This window comes from Mytilus galloprovincialis, chromosome 4 (assembly GCF_965363235.1).
Source record: "Mytilus galloprovincialis chromosome 4, xbMytGall1.hap1.1, whole genome shotgun sequence".
Taxonomy (NCBI): domain Eukaryota; kingdom Metazoa; phylum Mollusca; class Bivalvia; order Mytilida; family Mytilidae; genus Mytilus; species Mytilus galloprovincialis.
The window spans coordinates 53,730,194-53,753,396 of NC_134841.1; the positions used below are offsets into that span (position 1 = coordinate 53,730,194).

Consider the following 23,203-nt stretch of genomic DNA (forward strand, 5'->3'; position numbering starts at 1 on the left):
TTGAAAAAAAACAGAGGCTTTATTTATGTTAAAATGGGACTTTTAAAAGCAGTATTCACTCTGCGGAGAGCAAACTTTTGGTTTTGATTTAAAAATGCCATGGGGTTTGGACTTTGCTCATTGTTGAAGGCCGTACGGTTACCTATAATTGTTAGTTTCTGTGTCATTTTGGTCTCTTGCGGAGAGTTGTCTCTCATTGGCAATCATACCACATCTTCTTTCTTTATCAAGATTAAATTCTGAAAAATTGCAACAGGAAAGAGTCGGTATTTAAAGATGATATTAATTTATAGTTTTTTGTTGCAGGTAGACAGCCTCTACGTGGCCCGGCCTGCACAGATGAAGAGGAGGGAGGACACCACACCACTCATGGCTTGGGCAGGGTTTTCACACGTGGGTATTATTCCGTCATTACAGTTTTTCTTCAAACTTTGTTTATATTCGATAGGCAATAAGATCTGTTTTTTCTGGAATAGTTTGAAAAAAAACAGAGGCTTTATTTATGTTAAAATGGGACTTTTAAAAGCAGTATTCACTCTGCGGAGAGCAAACTTTTGGTTTTGATTTAAAAATGCCATGGGGTTTGGACTTTGCTCATTGTTGAAGGCCGTACGGTTACCTATAATTGTTAGTTTCTGTGTCATTTTGGTCTCTTGCGCAGAGTTGTCTCTCATTGGCAATCATACCACATCTTCTTTCTTTATCAAGATTAAATTCTGAAAAATTGCAACAGGAAAGAGTCGGTATTTAAAGATGATATTAATTTATAGTTTTTTGTTGCAGGTAGACAGCCTCTACGTGGCCCGGCCTGCACAGATGAAGAGGAGGGAGGACACCACACCACTCATGGCTTGGGCAGGGTTTTCACACGTGGGTATTATTCCGTCATTACAGTTTTTCTTCAAACTTTGTTTATATTCGATAGGCAATAAGATCTGTTTTTTCTGGAATAGTTTGAAAAAAAACAGAGGCTTTATTTATGTTAAAATGGGACTTTTAAAAGCAGTATTCACTCTGCGGAGAGCAAACTTTTGGTTTTGATTTAAAAATGCCATGGGGTTTGGACTTTGCTCATTGTTGAAGGCCGTACGGTTACCTATAATTGTTAGTTTCTGTGTCATTTTGGTCTCTTGCGCAGAGTTGTCTCTCATTGGCAATCATACCACATCTTCTTTCTTTATCAAGATTAAATTCTGAAAAATTGCAACAGGAAAGAGTCGGTATTTAAAGATGATATTAATTTATAGTTTTTTGTTGCAGGTAGACAGCCTCTACGTGGCCCGGCCTGCACAGATGAAGAGGAGGGAGGACACCACACCACTCATGGCTTGGGCAGGGTTTTCACACGTGGGTATTATTCCGTCATTACAGTTTTTCTTCAAACTTTGTTTATATTCGATAGGCAATAAGATCTGTTTTTTCTGGAATAGTTTGAAAAAAAACAGAGGCTTTATTTATGTTAAAATGGGACTTTTAAAAGCAGTATTCACTCTGCGGAGAGCAAACTTTTGGTTTTGATTTAAAAATGCCATGGGGTTTGGACTTTGCTCATTGTTGAAGGCCGTACGGTTACCTATAATTGTTAGTTTCTGTGTCATTTTGGTCTCTTGCGGAGAGTTGTCTCTCATTGGCAATCATACCACATCTTCTTTCTTTATCAAGATTAAATTCTGAAAAATTGCAACAGGAAAGAGTCGGTATTTAAAGATGATATTAATTTATAGTTTTTTGTTGCAGGTAGACAGCCTCTACGTGGCCCGGCCTGCACAGATGAAGAGGAGGGAGGACACCACACCACTCATGGCTTGGGCAGGGTTTTCACACGTGGGTATTATTCCGTCATTACAGTTTTTCTTCAAACTTTGTTTATATTCGATAGGCAATAAGATCTGTTTTTTCTGGAATAGTTTGAAAAAAAACAGAGGCTTTATTTATGTTAAAATGGGACTTTTAAAAGCAGTATTCACTCTGCGGAGAGCAAACTTTTGGTTTTGATTTAAAAATGCCATGGGGTTTGGACTTTGCTCATTGTTGAAGGCCGTACGGTTACCTATAATTGTTAGTTTCTGTGTCATTTTGGTCTCTTGCGGAGAGTTGTCTCTCATTGGCAATCATACCACATCTTCTTTCTTTATCAAGATTAAATTCTGAAAAATTGCAACAGGAAAGAGTCGGTATTTAAAGATGATATTAATTTATAGTTTTTTGTTGCAGGTAGACAGCCTCTACGTGGCCCGGCCTGCACAGATGAAGAGGAGGGAGGACACCACACCACTCATGGCTTGGGCAGGGTTTTCACACGTGGGTATTATTCCGTCATTACAGTTTTTCTTCAAACTTTGTTTATATTCGATAGGCAATAAGATCTGTTTTTTCTGGAATAGTTTGAAAAAAAACAGAGGCTTTATTTATGTTAAAATGGGACTTTTAAAAGCAGTATTCACTCTGCGGAGAGCAAACTTTTGGTTTTGATTTAAAAATGCCATGGGGTTTGGACTTTGCTCATTGTTGAAGGCCGTACGGTTACCTATAATTGTTAGTTTCTGTGTCATTTTGGTCTCTTGCGCAGAGTTGTCTCTCATTGGCAATCATACCACATCTTCTTTCTTTATCAAGATTAAATTCTGAAAAATTGCAACAGGAAAGAGTCGGTATTTAAAGATGATATTAATTTATAGTTTTTTGTTGCAGGTAGACAGCCTCTACGTGGCCCGGCCTGCACAGATGAAGAGGAGGGAGGACACCACACCACTCATGGCTTGGGCAGGGTTTTCACACGTGGGTATTATTCCGTCATTACAGTTTTTCTTCAAACTTTGTTTATATTCGATAGGCAATAAGATCTGTTTTTTCTGGAATAGTTTGAAAAAAAACAGAGGCTTTATTTATGTTAAAATGGGACTTTTAAAAGCAGTATTCACTCTGCGGAGAGCAAACTTTTGGTTTTGATTTAAAAATGCCATGGGGTTTGGACTTTGCTCATTGTTGAAGGCCGTACGGTTACCTATAATTGTTAGTTTCTGTGTCATTTTGGTCTCTTGCGGAGAGTTGTCTCTCATTGGCAATCATACCACATCTTCTTTCTTTATCAAGATTAAATTCTGAAAAATTGCAACAGGAAAGAGTCGGTATTTAAAGATGATATTAATTTATAGTTTTTTGTTGCAGGTAGACAGCCTCTACGTGGCCCGGCCTGCACAGATGAAGAGGAGGGAGGACACCACACCACTCATGGCTTGGGCAGGGTTTTCACACGTGGGTATTATTCCGTCATTACAGTTTTTCTTCAAACTTTGTTTATATTCGATAGGCAATAAGATCTGTTTTTTCTGGAATAGTTTGAAAAAAAACAGCGGCTTTATTTATGTTAAAATGGGACTTTTAAAAGCAGTATTCACTCTGCGGAGAGCAAACTTTTGGTTTTGATTTAAAAATGCCATGGGGTTTGGACTTTGCTCATTGTTGAAGGCCGTACGGTTACCTATAATTGTTAGTTTCTGTGTCATTTTGGTCTCTTGCGGAGAGTTGTCTCTCATTGGCAATCATACCACATCTTCTTTCTTTATCAAGATTAAATTCTGAAAAATTGCAACAGGAAAGAGTCGGTATTTAAAGATGATATTAATTTATAGTTTTTTGTTGCAGGTAGACAGCCTCTACGTGGCCCGGCCTGCACAGATGAAGAGGAGGGAGGACACCACACCACTCATGGCTTGGGCAGGGTTTTCACACGTGGGTATTATTCCGTCATTACAGTTTTTCTTCAAACTTTGTTTATATTCGATAGGCAATAAGATCTGTTTTTTCTGGAATAGTTTGAAAAAAAACAGCGGCTTTATTTATGTTAAAATGGGACTTTTAAAAGCAGTATTCACTCTGCGGAGAGCAAACTTTTGGTTTTGATTTAAAAATGCCATGGGGTTTGGACTTTGCTCATTGTTGAAGGCCGTACGGTTACCTATAATTGTTAGTTTCTGTGTCATTTTGGTCTCTTGCGGAGAGTTGTCTCTCATTGGCAATCATACCACATCTTCTTTCTTTATCAAGATTAAATTCTGAAAAATTGCAACAGGAAAGAGTCGGTATTTAAAGATGATATTAATTTATAGTTTTTTGTTGCAGGTAGACAGCCTCTACGTGGCCCGGCCTGCACAGATGAAGAGGAGGGAGGACACCACACCACTCATGGCTTGGGCAGGGTTTTCACACGTGGGTATTATTCCGTCATTACAGTTTTTCTTCAAACTTTGTTTATATTCGATAGGCAATAAGATCTGTTTTTTCTGGAATAGTTTGAAAAAAAACAGAGGCTTTATTTATGTTAAAATGGGACTTTTAAAAGCAGTATTCACTCTGCGGAGAGCAAACTTTTGGTTTTGATTTAAAAATGCCATGGGGTTTGGACTTTGCTCATTGTTGAAGGCCGTACGGTTACCTATAATTGTTAGTTTCTGTGTCATTTTGGTCTCTTGCGGAAAGTTGTCTCTCATTGGCAATCATACCACATCTTCTTTCTTTATCAAGATTAAATTCTGAAAAATTGCAACAGGAAAGAGTCGGTATTTAAAGATGATATTAATTTATAGTTTTTTGTTGCAGGTAGACAGCCTCTACGTGGCCCGGCCTGCACAGATGAAGAGGAGGGAGGACACCACACCACTCATGGCTTGGGCAGGGTTTTCACACGTGGGTATTATTCCGTCATTACAGTTTTTCTTCAAACTTTGTTTATATTCGATAGGCAATAAGATCTGTTTTTTCTGGAATAGTTTGAAAAAAAACAGAGGCTTTATTTATGTTAAAATGGGACTTTTAAAAGCAGTATTCACTCTGCGGAGAGCAAACTTTTGGTTTTGATTTAAAAATGCCATGGGGTTTGGACTTTGCTCATTGTTGAAGGCCGTACGGTTACCTATAATTGTTAGTTTCTGTGTCATTTTGGTCTCTTGCGGAGAGTTGTCTCTCATTGGCAATCATACCACATCTTCTTTCTTTATCAAGATTAAATTCTGAAAAATTGCAACAGGAAAGAGTCGGTATTTAAAGATGATATTAATTTATAGTTTTTTGTTGCAGGTAGACAGCCTCTACGTGGCCCGGCCTGCACAGATGAAGAGGAGGGAGGACACCACACCACTCATGGCTTGGGCAGGGTTTTCACACGTGGGTATTATTCCGTCATTACAGTTTTTCTTCAAACTTTGTTTATATTCGATAGGCAATAAGATCTGTTTTTTCTGGAATAGTTTGAAAAAAAACAGAGGCTTTATTTATGTTAAAATGGGACTTTTAAAAGCAGTATTCACTCTGCGGAGAGCAAACTTTTGGTTTTGATTTAAAAATGCCATGGGGTTTGGACTTTGCTCATTGTTGAAGGCCGTACGGTTACCTATAATTGTTAGTTTCTGTGTCATTTTGGTCTCTTGCGCAGAGTTGTCTCTCATTGGCAATCATACCACATCTTCTTTCTTTATCAAGATTAAATTCTGAAAAATTGCAACAGGAAAGAGTCGGTATTTAAAGATGATATTAATTTATAGTTTTTTGTTGCAGGTAGACAGCCTCTACGTGGCCCGGCCTGCACAGATGAAGAGGAGGGAGGACACCACACCACTCATGGCTTGGGCAGGGTTTTCACACGTGGGTATTATTCCGTCATTACAGTTTTTCTTCAAACTTTGTTTATATTCGATAGGCAATAAGATCTGTTTTTTCTGGAATAGTTTGAAAAAAAACAGAGGCTTTATTTATGTTAAAATGGGACTTTTAAAAGCAGTATTCACTCTGCGGAGAGCAAACTTTTGGTTTTGATTTAAAAATGCCATGGGGTTTGGACTTTGCTCATTGTTGAAGGCCGTACGGTTACCTATAATTGTTAGTTTCTGTGTCATTTTGGTCTCTTGCGGAGAGTTGTCTCTCATTGGCAATCATACCACATCTTCTTTCTTTATCAAGATTAAATTCTGAAAAATTGCAACAGGAAAGAGTCGGTATTTAAAGATGATATTAATTTATAGTTTTTTGTTGCAGGTAGACAGCCTCTACGTGGCCCGGCCTGCACAGATGAAGAGGAGGGAGGACACCACACCACTCATGGCTTGGGCAGGGTTTTCACACGTGGGTATTATTCCGTCATTACAGTTTTTCTTCAAACTTTGTTTATATTCGATAGGCAATAAGATCTGTTTTTTCTGGAATAGTTTGAAAAAAAACAGAGGCTTTATTTATGTTAAAATGGGACTTTTAAAAGCAGTATTCACTCTGCGGAGAGCAAACTTTTGGTTTTGATTTAAAAATGCCATGGGGTTTGGACTTTGCTCATTGTTGAAGGCCGTACGGTTACCTATAATTGTTAGTTTCTGTGTCATTTTGGTCTCTTGCGCAGAGTTGTCTCTCATTGGCAATCATACCACATCTTCTTTCTTTATCAAGATTAAATTCTGAAAAATTGCAACAGGAAAGAGTCGGTATTTAAAGATGATATTAATTTATAGTTTTTTGTTGCAGGTAGACAGCCTCTACGTGGCCCGGCCTGCACAGATGAAGAGGAGGGAGGACACCACACCACTCATGGCTTGGGCAGGGTTTTCACACGTGGGTATTATTCCGTCATTACAGTTTTTCTTCAAACTTTGTTTATATTCGATAGGCAATAAGATCTGTTTTTTCTGGAATAGTTTGAAAAAAAACAGAGGCTTTATTTATGTTAAAATGGGACTTTTAAAAGCAGTATTCACTCTGCGGAGAGCAAACTTTTGGTTTTGATTTAAAAATGCCATGGGGTTTGGACTTTGCTCATTGTTGAAGGCCGTACGGTTACCTATAATTGTTAGTTTCTGTGTCATTTTGGTCTCTTGCGGAGAGTTGTCTCTCATTGGCAATCATACCACATCTTCTTTCTTTATCAAGATTAAATTCTGAAAAATTGCAACAGGAAAGAGTCGGTATTTAAAGATGATATTAATTTATAGTTTTTTGTTGCAGGTAGACAGCCTCTACGTGGCCCGGCCTGCACAGATGAAGAGGAGGGAGGACACCACACCACTCATGGCTTGGGCAGGGTTTTCACACGTGGGTATTATTCCGTCATTACAGTTTTTCTTCAAACTTTGTTTATATTCGATAGGCAATAAGATCTGTTTTTTCTGGAATAGTTTGAAAAAAAACAGCGGCTTTATTTATGTTAAAATGGGACTTTTAAAAGCAGTATTCACTCTGCGGAGAGCAAACTTTTGGTTTTGATTTAAAAATGCCATGGGGTTTGGACTTTGCTCATTGTTGAAGGCCGTACGGTTACCTATAATTGTTAGTTTCTGTGTCATTTTGGTCTCTTGCGGAGAGTTGTCTCTCATTGGCAATCATACCACATCTTCTTTCTTTATCAAGATTAAATTCTGAAAAATTGCAACAGGAAAGAGTCGGTATTTAAAGATGATATTAATTTATAGTTTTTTGTTGCAGGTAGACAGCCTCTACGTGGCCCGGCCTGCACAGATGAAGAGGAGGGAGGACACCACACCACTCATGGCTTGGGCAGGGTTTTCACACGTGGGTATTATTCCGTCATTACAGTTTTTCTTCAAACTTTGTTTATATTCGATAGGCAATAAGATCTGTTTTTTCTGGAATAGTTTGAAAAAAAACAGAGGCTTTATTTATGTTAAAATGGGACTTTTAAAAGCAGTATTCACTCTGCGGAGAGCAAACTTTTGGTTTTGATTTAAAAATGCCATGGGGTTTGGACTTTGCTCATTGTTGAAGGCCGTACGGTTACCTATAATTGTTAGTTTCTGTGTCATTTTGGTCTCTTGTGGAAAGTTGTCTCTCATTGGCAATCATACCACATCTTCTTTCTTTATCAAGATTAAATTCTGAAAAATTGCAACAGGAAAGAGTCGGTATTTAAAGATGATATTAATTTATAGTTTTTTGTTGCAGGTAGACAGCCTCTACGTGGCCCGGCCTGCACAGATGAAGAGGAGGGAGGACACCACACCACTCATGGCTTGGGCAGGGTTTTCACACGTGGGTATTATTCCGTCATTACAGTTTTTCTTCAAACTTTGTTTATATTCGATAGGCAATAAGATCTGTTTTTTCTGGAATAGTTTGAAAAAAAACAGAGGCTTTATTTATGTTAAAATGGGACTTTTAAAAGCAGTATTCACTCTGCGGAGAGCAAACTTTTGGTTTTGATTTAAAAATGCCATGGGGTTTGGACTTTGCTCATTGTTGAAGGCCGTACGGTTACCTATAATTGTTAGTTTCTGTGTCATTTTGGTCTCTTGCGGAGAGTTGTCTCTCATTGGCAATCATACCACATCTTCTTTCTTTATCAAGATTAAATTCTGAAAAATTGCAACAGGAAAGAGTCGGTATTTAAAGATGATATTAATTTATAGTTTTTTGTTGCAGGTAGACAGCCTCTACGTGGCCCGGCCTGCACAGATGAAGAGGAGGGAGGACACCACACCACTCATGGCTTGGGCAGGGTTTTCACACGTGGGTATTATTCCGTCATTACAGTTTTTCTTCAAACTTTGTTTATATTCGATAGGCAATAAGATCTGTTTTTTCTGGAATAGTTTGAAAAAAAACAGAGGCTTTATTTATGTTAAAATGGGACTTTTAAAAGCAGTATTCACTCTGCGGAGAGCAAACTTTTGGTTTTGATTTAAAAATGCCATGGGGTTTGGACTTTGCTCATTGTTGAAGGCCGTACGGTTACCTATAATTGTTAGTTTCTGTGTCATTTTGGTCTCTTGCGGAGAGTTGTCTCTCATTGGCAATCATACCACATCTTCTTTCTTTATCAAGATTAAATTCTGAAAAATTGCAACAGGAAAGAGTCGGTATTTAAAGATGATATTAATTTATAGTTTTTTGTTGCAGGTAGACAGCCTCTACGTGGCCCGGCCTGCACAGATGAAGAGGAGGGAGGACACCACACCACTCATGGCTTGGGCAGGGTTTTCACACGTGGGTATTATTCCGTCATTACAGTTTTTCTTCAAACTTTGTTTATATTCGATAGGCAATAAGATCTGTTTTTTCTGGAATAGTTTGAAAAAAAACAGAGGCTTTATTTATGTTAAAATGGGACTTTTAAAAGCAGTATTCACTCTGCGGAGAGCAAACTTTTGGTTTTGATTTAAAAATGCCATGGGGTTTGGACTTTGCTCATTGTTGAAGGCCGTACGGTTACCTATAATTGTTAGTTTCTGTGTCATTTTGGTCTCTTGCGGAGAGTTGTCTCTCATTGGCAATCATACCACATCTTCTTTCTTTATCAAGATTAAATTCTGAAAAATTGCAACAGGAAAGAGTCGGTATTTAAAGATGATATTAATTTATAGTTTTTTGTTGCAGGTAGACAGCCTCTACGTGGCCCGGCCTGCACAGATGAAGAGGAGGGAGGACACCACACCACTCATGGCTTGGGCAGGGTTTTCACACGTGGGTATTATTCCGTCATTACAGTTTTTCTTCAAACTTTGTTTATATTCGATAGGCAATAAGATCTGTTTTTTCTGGAATAGTTTGAAAAAAAACAGAGGCTTTATTTATGTTAAAATGGGACTTTTAAAAGCAGTATTCACTCTGCGGAGAGCAAACTTTTGGTTTTGATTTAAAAATGCCATGGGGTTTGGACTTTGCTCATTGTTGAAGGCCGTACGGTTACCTATAATTGTTAGTTTCTGTGTCATTTTGGTCTCTTGCGCAGAGTTGTCTCTCATTGGCAATCATACCACATCTTCTTTCTTTATCAAGATTAAATTCTGAAAAATTGCAACAGGAAAGAGTCGGTATTTAAAGATGATATTAATTTATAGTTTTTTGTTGCAGGTAGACAGCCTCTACGTGGCCCGGCCTGCACAGATGAAGAGGAGGGAGGACACCACACCACTCATGGCTTGGGCAGGGTTTTCACACGTGGGTATTATTCCGTCATTACAGTTTTTCTTCAAACTTTGTTTATATTCGATAGGCAATAAGATCTGTTTTTTCTGGAATAGTTTGAAAAAAAACAGAGGCTTTATTTATGTTAAAATGGGACTTTTAAAAGCAGTATTCACTCTGCGGAGAGCAAACTTTTGGTTTTGATTTAAAAATGCCATGGGGTTTGGACTTTGCTCATTGTTGAAGGCCGTACGGTTACCTATAATTGTTAGTTTCTGTGTCATTTTGGTCTCTTGCGGAGAGTTGTCTCTCATTGGCAATCATACCACATCTTCTTTCTTTATCAAGATTAAATTCTGAAAAATTGCAACAGGAAAGAGTCGGTATTTAAAGATGATATTAATTTATAGTTTTTTGTTGCAGGTAGACAGCCTCTACGTGGCCCGGCCTGCACAGATGAAGAGGAGGGAGGACACCACACCACTCATGGCTTGGGCAGGGTTTTCACACGTGGGTATTATTCCGTCATTACAGTTTTTCTTCAAACTTTGTTTATATTCGATAGGCAATAAGATCTGTTTTTTCTGGAATAGTTTGAAAAAAAACAGCGGCTTTATTTATGTTAAAATGGGACTTTTAAAAGCAGTATTCACTCTGCGGAGAGCAAACTTTTGGTTTTGATTTAAAAATGCCATGGGGTTTGGACTTTGCTCATTGTTGAAGGCCGTACGGTTACCTATAATTGTTAGTTTCTGTGTCATTTTGGTCTCTTGCGGAGAGTTGTCTCTCATTGGCAATCATACCACATCTTCTTTCTTTATCAAGATTAAATTCTGAAAAATTGCAACAGGAAAGAGTCGGTATTTAAAGATGATATTAATTTATAGTTTTTTGTTGCAGGTAGACAGCCTCTACGTGGCCCGGCCTGCACAGATGAAGAGGAGGGAGGACACCACACCACTCATGGCTTGGGCAGGGTTTTCACACGTGGGTATTATTCCGTCATTACAGTTTTTCTTCAAACTTTGTTTATATTCGATAGGCAATAAGATCTGTTTTTTCTGGAATAGTTTGAAAAAAAACAGAGGCTTTATTTATGTTAAAATGGGACTTTTAAAAGCAGTATTCACTCTGCGGAGAGCAAACTTTTGGTTTTGATTTAAAAATGCCATGGGGTTTGGACTTTGCTCATTGTTGAAGGCCGTACGGTTACCTATAATTGTTAGTTTCTGTGTCATTTTGGTCTCTTGTGGAAAGTTGTCTCTCATTGGCAATCATACCACATCTTCTTTCTTTATCAAGATTAAATTCTGAAAAATTGCAACAGGAAAGAGTCGGTATTTAAAGATGATATTAATTTATAGTTTTTTGTTGCAGGTAGACAGCCTCTACGTGGCCCGGCCTGCACAGATGAAGAGGAGGGAGGACACCACACCACTCATGGCTTGGGCAGGGTTTTCACACGTGGGTATTATTCCGTCATTACAGTTTTTCTTCAAACTTTGTTTATATTCGATAGGCAATAAGATCTGTTTTTTCTGGAATAGTTTGAAAAAAAACAGAGGCTTTATTTATGTTAAAATGGGACTTTTAAAAGCAGTATTCACTCTGCGGAGAGCAAACTTTTGGTTTTGATTTAAAAATGCCATGGGGTTTGGACTTTGCTCATTGTTGAAGGCCGTACGGTTACCTATAATTGTTAGTTTCTGTGTCATTTTGGTCTCTTGCGGAGAGTTGTCTCTCATTGGCAATCATACCACATCTTCTTTCTTTATCAAGATTAAATTCTGAAAAATTGCAACAGGAAAGAGTCGGTATTTAAAGATGATATTAATTTATAGTTTTTTGTTGCAGGTAGACAGCCTCTACGTGGCCCGGCCTGCACAGATGAAGAGGAGGGAGGACACCACACCACTCATGGCTTGGGCAGGGTTTTCACACGTGGGTATTATTCCGTCATTACAGTTTTTCTTCAAACTTTGTTTATATTCGATAGGCAATAAGATCTGTTTTTTCTGGAATAGTTTGAAAAAAAACAGAGGCTTTATTTATGTTAAAATGGGACTTTTAAAAGCAGTATTCACTCTGCGGAGAGCAAACTTTTGGTTTTGATTTAAAAATGCCATGGGGTTTGGACTTTGCTCATTGTTGAAGGCCGTACGGTTACCTATAATTGTTAGTTTCTGTGTCATTTTGGTCTCTTGCGGAGAGTTGTCTCTCATTGGCAATCATACCACATCTTCTTTCTTTATCAAGATTAAATTCTGAAAAATTGCAACAGGAAAGAGTCGGTATTTAAAGATGATATTAATTTATAGTTTTTTGTTGCAGGTAGACAGCCTCTACGTGGCCCGGCCTGCACAGATGAAGAGGAGGGAGGACACCACACCACTCATGGCTTGGGCAGGGTTTTCACACGTGGGTATTATTCCGTCATTACAGTTTTTCTTCAAACTTTGTTTATATTCGATAGGCAATAAGATCTGTTTTTTCTGGAATAGTTTGAAAAAAAACAGAGGCTTTATTTATGTTAAAATGGGACTTTTAAAAGCAGTATTCACTCTGCGGAGAGCAAACTTTTGGTTTTGATTTAAAAATGCCATGGGGTTTGGACTTTGCTCATTGTTGAAGGCCGTACGGTTACCTATAATTGTTAGTTTCTGTGTCATTTTGGTCTCTTGCGGAGAGTTGTCTCTCATTGGCAATCATACCACATCTTCTTTCTTTATCAAGATTAAATTCTGAAAAATTGCAACAGGAAAGAGTCGGTATTTAAAGATGATATTAATTTATAGTTTTTTGTTGCAGGTAGACAGCCTCTACGTGGCCCGGCCTGCACAGATGAAGAGGAGGGAGGACACCACACCACTCATGGCTTGGGCAGGGTTTTCACACGTGGGTATTATTCCGTCATTACAGTTTTTCTTCAAACTTTGTTTATATTCGATAGGCAATAAGATCTGTTTTTTCTGGAATAGTTTTGAAAAAAAACAGAGGCTTTATTTATGTTAAAATGGGACTTTTAAAAGCAGTATTCACTCTGCGGAGAGCAAACTTTTGGTTTTGATTTAAAAATGCCATGGGGTTTGGACTTTGCTCATTGTTGAAGGCCGTACGGTTACCTATAATTGTTAGTTTCTGTGTCATTTTGGTCTCTTGCGGAGAGTTGTCTCTCATTGGCAATCATACCACATCTTCTTTCTTTATCAAGATTAAATTCTGAAAAATTGCAACAGGAAAGAGTCGGTATTTAAAGATGATATTAATTTATAGTTTTTTGTTGCAGGTAGACAGCCTCTACGTGGCCCGGCCTGCACAGATGAAGAGGAGGGAGGACACCACACCACTCATGGCTTGGGCAGGGTTTTCACACGTGGGTATTATTCCGTCATTACAGTTTTTCTTCAAACTTTGTTTATATTCGATAGGCAATAAGATCTGTTTTTTCTGGAATAGTTTGAAAAAAAACAGAGGCTTTATTTATGTTAAAATGGGACTTTTAAAAGCAGTATTCACTCTGCGGAGAGCAAACTTTTGGTTTTGATTTAAAAATGCCATGGGGTTTGGATTTTGCTCATTGTTGAAGGCCGTACGGTTACCTATAATTGTTAGTTTCTGTGTCATTTTGGTCTCTTGTGGAGAGTTGTCTCTCATTGGCAATCATACCACATCTTCTTTCTTTATCAAGATTAAATTCTGAAAAATTGCAACAGGAAAGAGTCGGTATTTAAAGATGATATTAATTTATAGTTTTTTGTTGCAGGTAGACAGCCTCTACGTGGCCCGGCCTGCACAGATGAAGAGGAGGGAGGACACCACACCACTCATGGCTTGGGCAGGGTTTTCACACGTGGGTATTATTCCGTCATTACAGTTTTTCTTCAAACTTTGTTTATATTCGATAGGCAATAAGATCTGTTTTTTCTGGAATAGTTTGAAAAAAAACAGAGGCTTTATTTATGTTAAAATGGGACTTTTAAAAGCAGTATTCACTCTGCGGAGAGCAAACTTTTGGTTTTGATTTAAAAATGCCATGGGGTTTGGACTTTGCTCATTGTTGAAGGCCGTACGGTTACCTATAATTGTTAGTTTCTGTGTCATTTTGGTCTCTTGCGGAGAGTTGTCTCTCATTGGCAATCATACCACATCTTCTTTCTTTATCAAGATTAAATTCTGAAAAATTGCAACAGGAAAGAGTCGGTATTTAAAGATGATATTAATTTATAGTTTTTTGTTGCAGGTAGACAGCCTCTACGTGGCCCGGCCTGCACAGATGAAGAGGAGGGAGGACACCACACCACTCATGGCTTGGGCAGGGTTTTCACACGTGGGTATTATTCCGTCATTACAGTTTTTCTTCAAACTTTGTTTATATTCGATAGGCAATAAGATCTGTTTTTTCTGGAATAGTTTGAAAAAAAACAGAGGCTTTATTTATGTTAAAATGGGACTTTTAAAAGCAGTATTCACTCTGCGGAGAGCAAACTTTTGGTTTTGATTTAAAAATGCCATGGGGTTTGGACTTTGCTCATTGTTGAAGGCCGTACGGTTACCTATAATTGTTAGTTTCTGTGTCATTTTGGTCTCTTGCGGAGAGTTGTCTCTCATTGGCAATCATACCACATCTTCTTTCTTTATCAAGATTAAATTCTGAAAAATTGCAACAGGAAAGAGTCGGTATTTAAAGATGATATTAATTTATAGTTTTTTGTTGCAGGTAGACAGCCTCTACGTGGCCCGGCCTGCACAGATGAAGAGGAGGGAGGACACCACACCACTCATGGCTTGGGCAGGGTTTTCACACGTGGGTATTATTCCGTCATTACAGTTTTTCTTCAAACTTTGTTTATATTCGATAGGCAATAAGATCTGTTTTTTCTGGAATAGTTTTGAAAAAAAACAGAGGCTTTATTTATGTTAAAATGGGACTTTTAAAAGCAGTATTCACTCTGCGGAGAGCAAACTTTTGGTTTTGATTTAAAAATGCCATGGGGTTTGGACTTTGCTCATTGTTGAAGGCCGTACGGTTACCTATAATTGTTAGTTTCTGTGTCATTTTGGTCTCTTGCGGAGAGTTGTCTCTCATTGGCAATCATACCACATCTTCTTTCTTTATCAAGATTAAATTCTGAAAAATTGCAACAGGAAAGAGTCGGTATTTAAAGATGATATTAATTTATAGTTTTTTGTTGCAGGTAGACAGCCTCTACGTGGCCCGGCCTGCACAGATGAAGAGGAGGGAGGACACCACACCACTCATGGCTTGGGCAGGGTTTTCACACGTGGGTATTATTCCGTCATTACAGTTTTTCTTCAAACTTTGTTTATATTCGATAGGCAATAAGATCTGTTTTTTCTGGAATAGTTTGAAAAAAAACAGAGGCTTTATTTATGTTAAAATGGGACTTTTAAAAGCAGTATTCACTCTGCGGAGAGCAAACTTTTGGTTTTGATTTAAAAATGCCATGGGGTTTGGATTTTGCTCATTGTTGAAGGCCGTACGGTTACCTATAATTGTTAGTTTCTGTGTCATTTTGGTCTCTTGTGGAGAGTTGTCTCTCATTGGCAATCATACCACATCTTCTTTCTTTATCAAGATTAAATTCTGAAAAATTGCAACAGGAAAGAGTCGGTATTTAAAGATGATATTAATTTATAGTTTTTTGTTGCAGGTAGACAGCCTCTACGTGGCCCGGCCTGCACAGATGAAGAGGAGGGAGGACACCACACCACTCATGGCTTGGGCAGGGTTTTCACACGTGGGTATTATTCCGTCATTACAGTTTTTCTTCAAACTTTGTTTATATTCGATAGGCAATAAGATCTGTTTTTTCTGGAATAGTTTTGAAAAAAAACAGAGGCTTTATTTATGTTAAAATGGGACTTTTAAAAGCAGTATTCACTCTGCGGAGAGCAAACTTTTGGTTTTGATTTAAAAATGCCATGGGGTTTGGACTTTGCTCATTGTTGAAGGCCGTACGGTTACCTATAATTGTTAGTTTCTGTGTCATTTTGGTCTCTTGCGGAGAGTTGTCTCTCATTGGCAATCATACCACATCTTCTTTCTTTATCAAGATTAAATTCTGAAAAATTGCAACAGGAAAGAGTCGGTATTTAAAGATGATATTAATTTATAGTTTTTTGTTGCAGGTAGACAGCCTCTACGTGGCCCGGCCTGCACAGATGAAGAGGAGGGAGGACACCACACCACTCATGGCTTGGGCAGGGTTTTCACACGTGGGTATTATTCCGTCATTACAGTTTTTCTTCAAACTTTGTTTATATTCGATAGGCAATAAGATCTGTTTTTTCTGGAATAGTTTGAAAAAAAACAGAGGCTTTATTTATGTTAAAATGGGACTTTTAAAAGCAGTATTCACTCTGCGGAGAGCAAACTTTTGGTTTTGATTTAAAAATGCCATGGGGTTTGGATTTTGCTCATTGTTGAAGGCCGTACGGTTACCTATAATTGTTAGTTTCTGTGTCATTTTGGTCTCTTGTGGAGAGTTGTCTCTCATTGGCAATCATACCACATCTTCTTTCTTTATCAAGATTAAATTCTGAAAAATTGCAACAGGAAAGAGTCGGTATTTAAAGATGATATTAATTTATAGTTTTTTGTTGCAGGTAGACAGCCTCTACGTGGCCCGGCCTGCACAGATGAAGAGGAGGGAGGACACCACACCACTCATGGCTTGGGCAGGGTTTTCACACGTGGGTATTATTCCGTCATTACAGTTTTTCTTCAAACTTTGTTTATATTCGATAGGCAATAAGATCTGTTTTTTCTGGAATAGTTTAAAAAAAAAACAGAGGCTTTATTTATGTTAAAATGGGACTTTTAAAAGCAGTATTCACTCTGCGGAGAGCAAACTTTTGGTTTTGATTTAAAAATGCCATGGGGTTTGGACTTTGCTCATTGTTGAAGGCCGTACGGTTACCTATAATTGTTAGTTTCTGTGTCATTTTGGTCTCTTGCGGAGAGTTGTCTCTCATTGGCAATCATACCACATCTTCTTTCTTTATCAAGATTAAATTCTGAAAAATTGCAACAGGAAAGAGTCGGTATTTAAAGATGATATTAATTTATAGTTTTTTGTTGCAGGTAGATAGCCTCTACGTGGCCCGGCCTGCACAGATGAAGAGGAGGGAGGACACCACACCACTCATGGCTTGGGCAGGGTTTTCACACGTGGGTATTATTCCGTCATTACAGTTTTTCTTCAAACTTTGTTTATATTCGATAGGCAATAAGATCTGTTTTTTCTGGAATAGTTTGAAAAAAAACAGAGGCTTTATGTTAAAATGGGACTTTTAAAAGCAGTATTCACTCTGCGGAGAGCAAACTTTTGGTTTTGATTTAAAAATGCCATGGGGTTTGGACTTTGCTCATTGTTGAAGGCCGTACGGTTACCTAAAATTGTTAGTTTCTGTGTCATTTTGGTCTCTTGCGGAGAGTTGTCTCTCATTGGCAATCATACCACATCTTCTTTCTTTATCAAGATTAAATTCTGAAAAATTGCAACAGGAAAGAGTCGGTATTTAAAGATGATATTAATTTATAGTTTTTTGTTGCAGGTAGACAGCCTCTACGTGGCCCGGCCTGCACAGATGAAGAGGAGGGAGGACACCACACCACTCATGGCTTGGGCAGGGTTTTAACACGTTTGTATTATTCCGTCATTACAGTTTTTCTTCAAACTTTGTTTATATTCGATAGGCAATAAGATCTGTTTTTTCTGGAATAGTTTGAAAAAAAACAGAGGCTTTATTTATGTTAAAATGGGACTTTTAAAAGCAGTATTCACTCTGCGGAGAGCAAACTTTTGGTTTTGATTTAAAAATGCCATGGGGTTTGGACTTTGCTCATTGTTGAAGGCCGTACGGTTACCTATAATTGTTAGTTTCTGTGTCATTTTGGTCTCTTGCGGAGAGTTGTCTCTCATTGGCAATCATACCACATCTTCTTTCTTTATCAAAATTAAATTCTGAAAAATTGCAACAGGAAAGAGTCGGTATTTAAAGATGATATTAATTTATAGTTTTTTGTTGCAGGTAGACAGCCTCTACGTGGCCCGGCCTGCACAGATGAAGAGGAGGGAGGACACCACACCACTCATGGCTTGGGCAGGGTTTTCACACGTGGGTATTATTCCGTCATTACAGTTTTTCTTCAAACTTTGTTTATATTCGATAGGCAATAAGATCTGTTTTTTCTGGAATAGTTTAAAAAAAAAACAGAGGCTTTATTTATGTTAAAATGGGACTTTTAAAAGCAGTATTCACTCTGCGGAGAGCAAACTTTTGGTTTTGATTTAAAAATGCCATGGGGTTTGGACTTTGCTCATTGTTGAAGGCCGTACGGTTACCTATAATTGTTAGTTTCTGTGTCATTTTGGTCTCTTGCGGAGAGTTGTCTCTCATTGGCAATCATACCACATCTTCTTTCTTTATCAAGATTAAATTCTGAAAAATTGCAACAGGAAAGAGTCGGTATTTAAAGATGATATTAATTTATAGTTTTTTGTTGCAGGTAGATAGCCTCTACGTGGCCCGGCCTGCACAGATGAAGAGGAGGGAGGACACCACACCACTCATGGCTTGGGCAGGGTTTTCACACGTGGGTATTATTCCGTCATTACAGTTTTTCTTCAAACTTTGTTTATATTCGATAGGCAATAAGATCTGTTTTTTCTGGAATAGTTTGAAAAAAAACCGAGGCTTTATTTATGTTAAAATGGGACTTTTAAAAGCAGTATTCACTCTGCGGAGAGCAAACTTTTGGTTATGATTTAAAAATGCCATGGGGTTTGGACTTTGCTCATTGTTGAAGGCCGTACGGTTACCTATAATTGTTAGTTTCTGTGTCATTTTGGTCTCTTGCGGAGAGTTGTCTCTCATTGGCAATCATACCACATCTTCTTTCTTTATCAAGATTAAATTCTGAAAAATTGCAACAGGAAAGAGTCGGTATTTAAAGATGATATTAATTTATAGTTTTTTGTTGCAGGTAGACAGCCTCTACGTGGCCCAGCCTGCACAGATGAAGAGGAGGGAGGACACCACACCACTCATGGCTTGGGCAGGGTTTTAACACGTGGGTATTATTCCGTCATTACAGTTTTTCTTCAAACTTTGTTTATATTCGATAGGCAATAAGATCTGTTTTTTCTGGAATAGTATGAAAAAAAACAGAGGCTTTATTTATGTTAAAATGGGACTTTTAAAAGCAGTATTCACTCTGCGGAGAGCAAACTTTTGGTTTTGATTTAAAAATGCCATGGGGTTTGGACTTTGCTCATTGTTGAAGGCCGTACGGTTACCTATAATTGTTAGTTTCTGTGTCATTTTGGTCTCTTGCGGAGAGTTGTCTCTCATTGGCAATCATACCACATCTTCTTTCTTTATCAAGATTAAATTCTGAAAAATTGCAACAGGAAAGAGTCGGTATTTAAAGATGATATTAATTTATAGTTTTTTGTTGCAGGTAGACAGCCTCTACGTGGCCCGGCCTGCACAGATGAAGAGGAGGGAGGACACCACACCACTCATGGCTTGGGCAGGGTTTTCACACGTGGGTATTATTCCGTCATTACAGTTTTTCTTCAAACTTTGTTTATATTCGATAGGCAATAAGATCTGTTTTTTCTGGAATAGTTTGAAAAAAAACAGAGGCTTTATTTATGTTAAAATGGGACTTTTAAAAGCAGTATTCACTCTGCGGAGAGCAAACTTTTGGTTTTGATTTAAAAATGCCATGGGGTTTGGACTTTGCTCATTGTTGAAGGCCGTACGGTTACCTATAATTGTTAGTTTCTGTGTCATTTTGGTCTCTTGCGGAGAGTTGTCTCTCATTGGCAATCATACCACATCTTCTTTCTTTATCAAGATTAAATTCTGAAAAATTGCAACAGGAAAGAGTCGGTATTTAAAGATGATATTAATTTATAGTTTTTTGTTGCAGGTAGACAGCCTCTACGTGGCCGGCCTGCACAGATGAAGAGGAAGGAGGACACCACACCACTCATGGCTTGGGCAGGGTTTTAACACGTGGGTATTATTCCGTCATTACAGTTTTTCTTCAAACTTTGTTTATATTCGATAGGCAATAAGATCTGTTTTTTCTGGAATAGTTTGAAAAAAAACAGAGGCTTTATTTATGTTAAAATGGGACTTTTTTAAAAGCAGTATTCACTCTGCGGAGAGCAAACTTTTGGTTTTGATTTAAAAATGCCATGGGGTTTGGACTTTGCTCATTGTTGAAGGCCGTACGGTTACCTATAATTGTTAGTTTCTGTGTCATTTTGGTCTCTTGCGGAGAGTTGTCTCTCATTGGCAATCATACCACATCTTCTTCCTTTATCAAGATTAAATTCTGAAAAATTGCAACAGGAAAGAGTCGGTATTTAAAGATGATATTAATTGATAGTTTTTGTTGCAGGTAGACAGCCTCTACGTGGCCGGCCTGCACAGATGAAAAGAAGGACACCACTCATGGCTTGGGGTGTGAACTTTGCTCATTGTTGAAGACTGTACGGAAAGAGTCTCTATTTAAAGGTGATATTAAGTTAGTTTTTTGTTGCAGTTATACAGTATGAAATTTTATTACAAATTTGTCTTTAATTCCTATTATTCATTTATTTTATTACTGTAATAAGAATGTAAAGTAATTTTAAATATATAACTTGTCTCTTATTTTGAATTTGACATGCATCACATTGACATGCATCACATTAACTTCTGTGTTGATTGTTTTTGTTACAGATTCAACTTATGAGATGTTTGAGTTGTAGAAGGTGCAGCATGGCAGCAGAAGATGTAAAATTGAGTTGTGATGAGACAGTTTAATTCTTTAGATATTAAAAATCTCAAATGAGAATTTTCCAAATGCCCTCAATATGTCTGCAATGTTATAACATGCAGAATTAAGAATGTACCAGTATTGTAATGCCATTTCCAATATTCACAAGTAGTTTCTGATTGTTAATTTAGATATTTACTTATTTACCTGAATTTTTCATTCAAACATTTTTCAACATTTTTGTTAGATATATTTCAAATTAAGAATTTAAAAGAAATCAATTTTAAATTTACACAAAAACTTATGGTTTAGTTCATGCACCTTAGAATTTATATCTTTAAGGTTTTGTTTTGGACTAAGCAAATATCAAATTATCAATTCATTTCAGAAGTACATTTTGCTTGCATGGTATGATCTTCACTAACATTTAACATAGTTTGTTTCTGAGTTTCCGAGGTAGTTCTCGTTGGGGTGTTTCTTGTTTTTTTCTATGGAGGAATCAGTGGTTTCTATGTCTTTAGGATATGGTTTTGTCATTTGTCATTCAAATGGAATTGTCAATGTAATTCTGAAATGATTTTTTATTGTCCTTGAAAAAGTAAACATATTAGTTGAGTCATAGAAGGTGCATGAACATTTGAACTGTGAATTTATAATATTTAAATAGTTTTTTGGAAATTAAATGTATAAAATTGTAATTTTTCAAATTTTATTTCCAACCGAATCAAACTTTTTAGCCAAAATTTTGAGAAAATGGGTGACCATTACTGTTATATTTTACATTTACTGTTATATTTTATATTTACTGTTATATTTTATATTTACTGTTGTATTTTATATTTACTGTTATATTTTATATTTACTGTTATATTTTATATTTATTGTTATATTTTATATTTACTGTTATATTTTATATTTAGTGATGATAGACTATTATTGTTTTTTATACCATTGCTTAATATATTGTGTTTCTGTTATGTATATTTTTTTAAATTCGTCCCTTTATTTGTTAATCCATATATACAAACACGTCTAAACATCAGCCCAATATATATATCAATACTTATTAAAGTAATGCGACTTCTATTTATTTTACATTAAATAATTTAGCTTTTCAACTATCGATTTAAATAGAGCCTGAATTGATGATCTCTTTAAATTCAACTTGACTGCACTTTTGAATATGCACAATATGCAGGAAATAAAAATTTCGAATATAATAACTCATGTATAAAACAAACGGATCTGTGAAATGCAACTTTTCTAAAATAATAACAATGTTCCTTTTCTACTTTTATCAATATTAAAATATGTGCAGTAACCATGATAACTGAAATATCCTTTCAACCATAAATCATTAAGAATATTATTTCCCATATTGTTCACTAAAAAAACATAATTTAGGTCTCATAATCAGTTAACATAAATATTTTACTATTTTAGTCCTAAAACACTTGTATTTTCATAAAATTAATATAAAAGATTTTAAAACATTCCATTATAAGATTTGAATTTTTAAAAATATTTCAATGTTTCTATGTACTATATTTTTTCAAAATAATATTCCCTTACAACTGTTTTTTTGAACTCGAAAGTTTATCATTAAAAAAATTATTGTTGATTAAGTTGAATTATGTCAATATATTGAATGACAATAGTTAACAATAGTAAATAACACCATTATAAAACAAAATCATCAAAATTATGGTTCCTGAAATATTTTGAATAAATCCATTCATTCCTTCTTAATTTGTATTTTTAGAACACGGTAGGACAACATAATTAATTCATTTGTTTTAATAAACCTCCATAAAGAATCTTATTTTAGACTTTCAAATCCTAAGTAAAGTTATTTAATTATAACTTTAAACTTTTTTTGAAATAATAAAACTATCACAGTTTTTAAATAAACTTTCAAATTAACTATTAAGAAAATAAATATGAATCATTTTTCAGATAATTACATCAATTCCCTTTCTGAATTTCAACATTTTCCATAAATTCTATAAAAACTTATTTGATATTAAACTTGAAATGAAACCAGCTTACCAATGTTACTATTTTTTAGAAAAAGCGTTAAAGGGACGAAACTCACAAGGCAAAATTGACACCAAAATTGAAATGAAAATAATAATAAACGCACTTAGCAATATATTTTTGATTTAATTTAAAAAAAACAAAAAAAAAAACATTTCTCTCATATTTGATTAGTTTGTTAAAATGGCCTTGGGAGTCTAGGCAGACACACTCAATGAAATAAGTTCCCCAACAAACATGTTTTTTTGGTGTAATGTAAATGTGTGTAATGCCTACTGACGAGTCCAAATCACACATTCACATTATACTTTTACCATTTTATATTACTACAAAAGCTATTATATCCATTTGTATGCCATATGATGGAGAAGAATTCATAACAACATACAAACAAACAAAAGTGAATATGTACTACAGTACAGTGAGTTTTTCTTTTGGTATGCAATCCCATTAGTTGAATCTATG

General features: G+C 36.4%; 1 long non-coding RNA gene across 1 annotated transcript in view; it reads left to right on the forward strand.

Annotated features, from left to right (window-relative positions):
- LOC143072435 (uncharacterized) overlaps positions 1–22,883 on the forward strand; it is a 95,226-nt gene extending 72,343 nt beyond the window's left edge. The window contains exons 5-7 of the long non-coding RNA XR_012977181.1: positions 19,865–19,950; positions 20,342–20,457; positions 20,665–22,883. This is a non-coding gene — a long non-coding RNA (uncharacterized LOC143072435). The remainder of the gene's footprint in view (positions 1–19,864; positions 19,951–20,341; positions 20,458–20,664) is intronic.
- Positions 22,884–23,203: the final 320 nt, after the last annotated feature.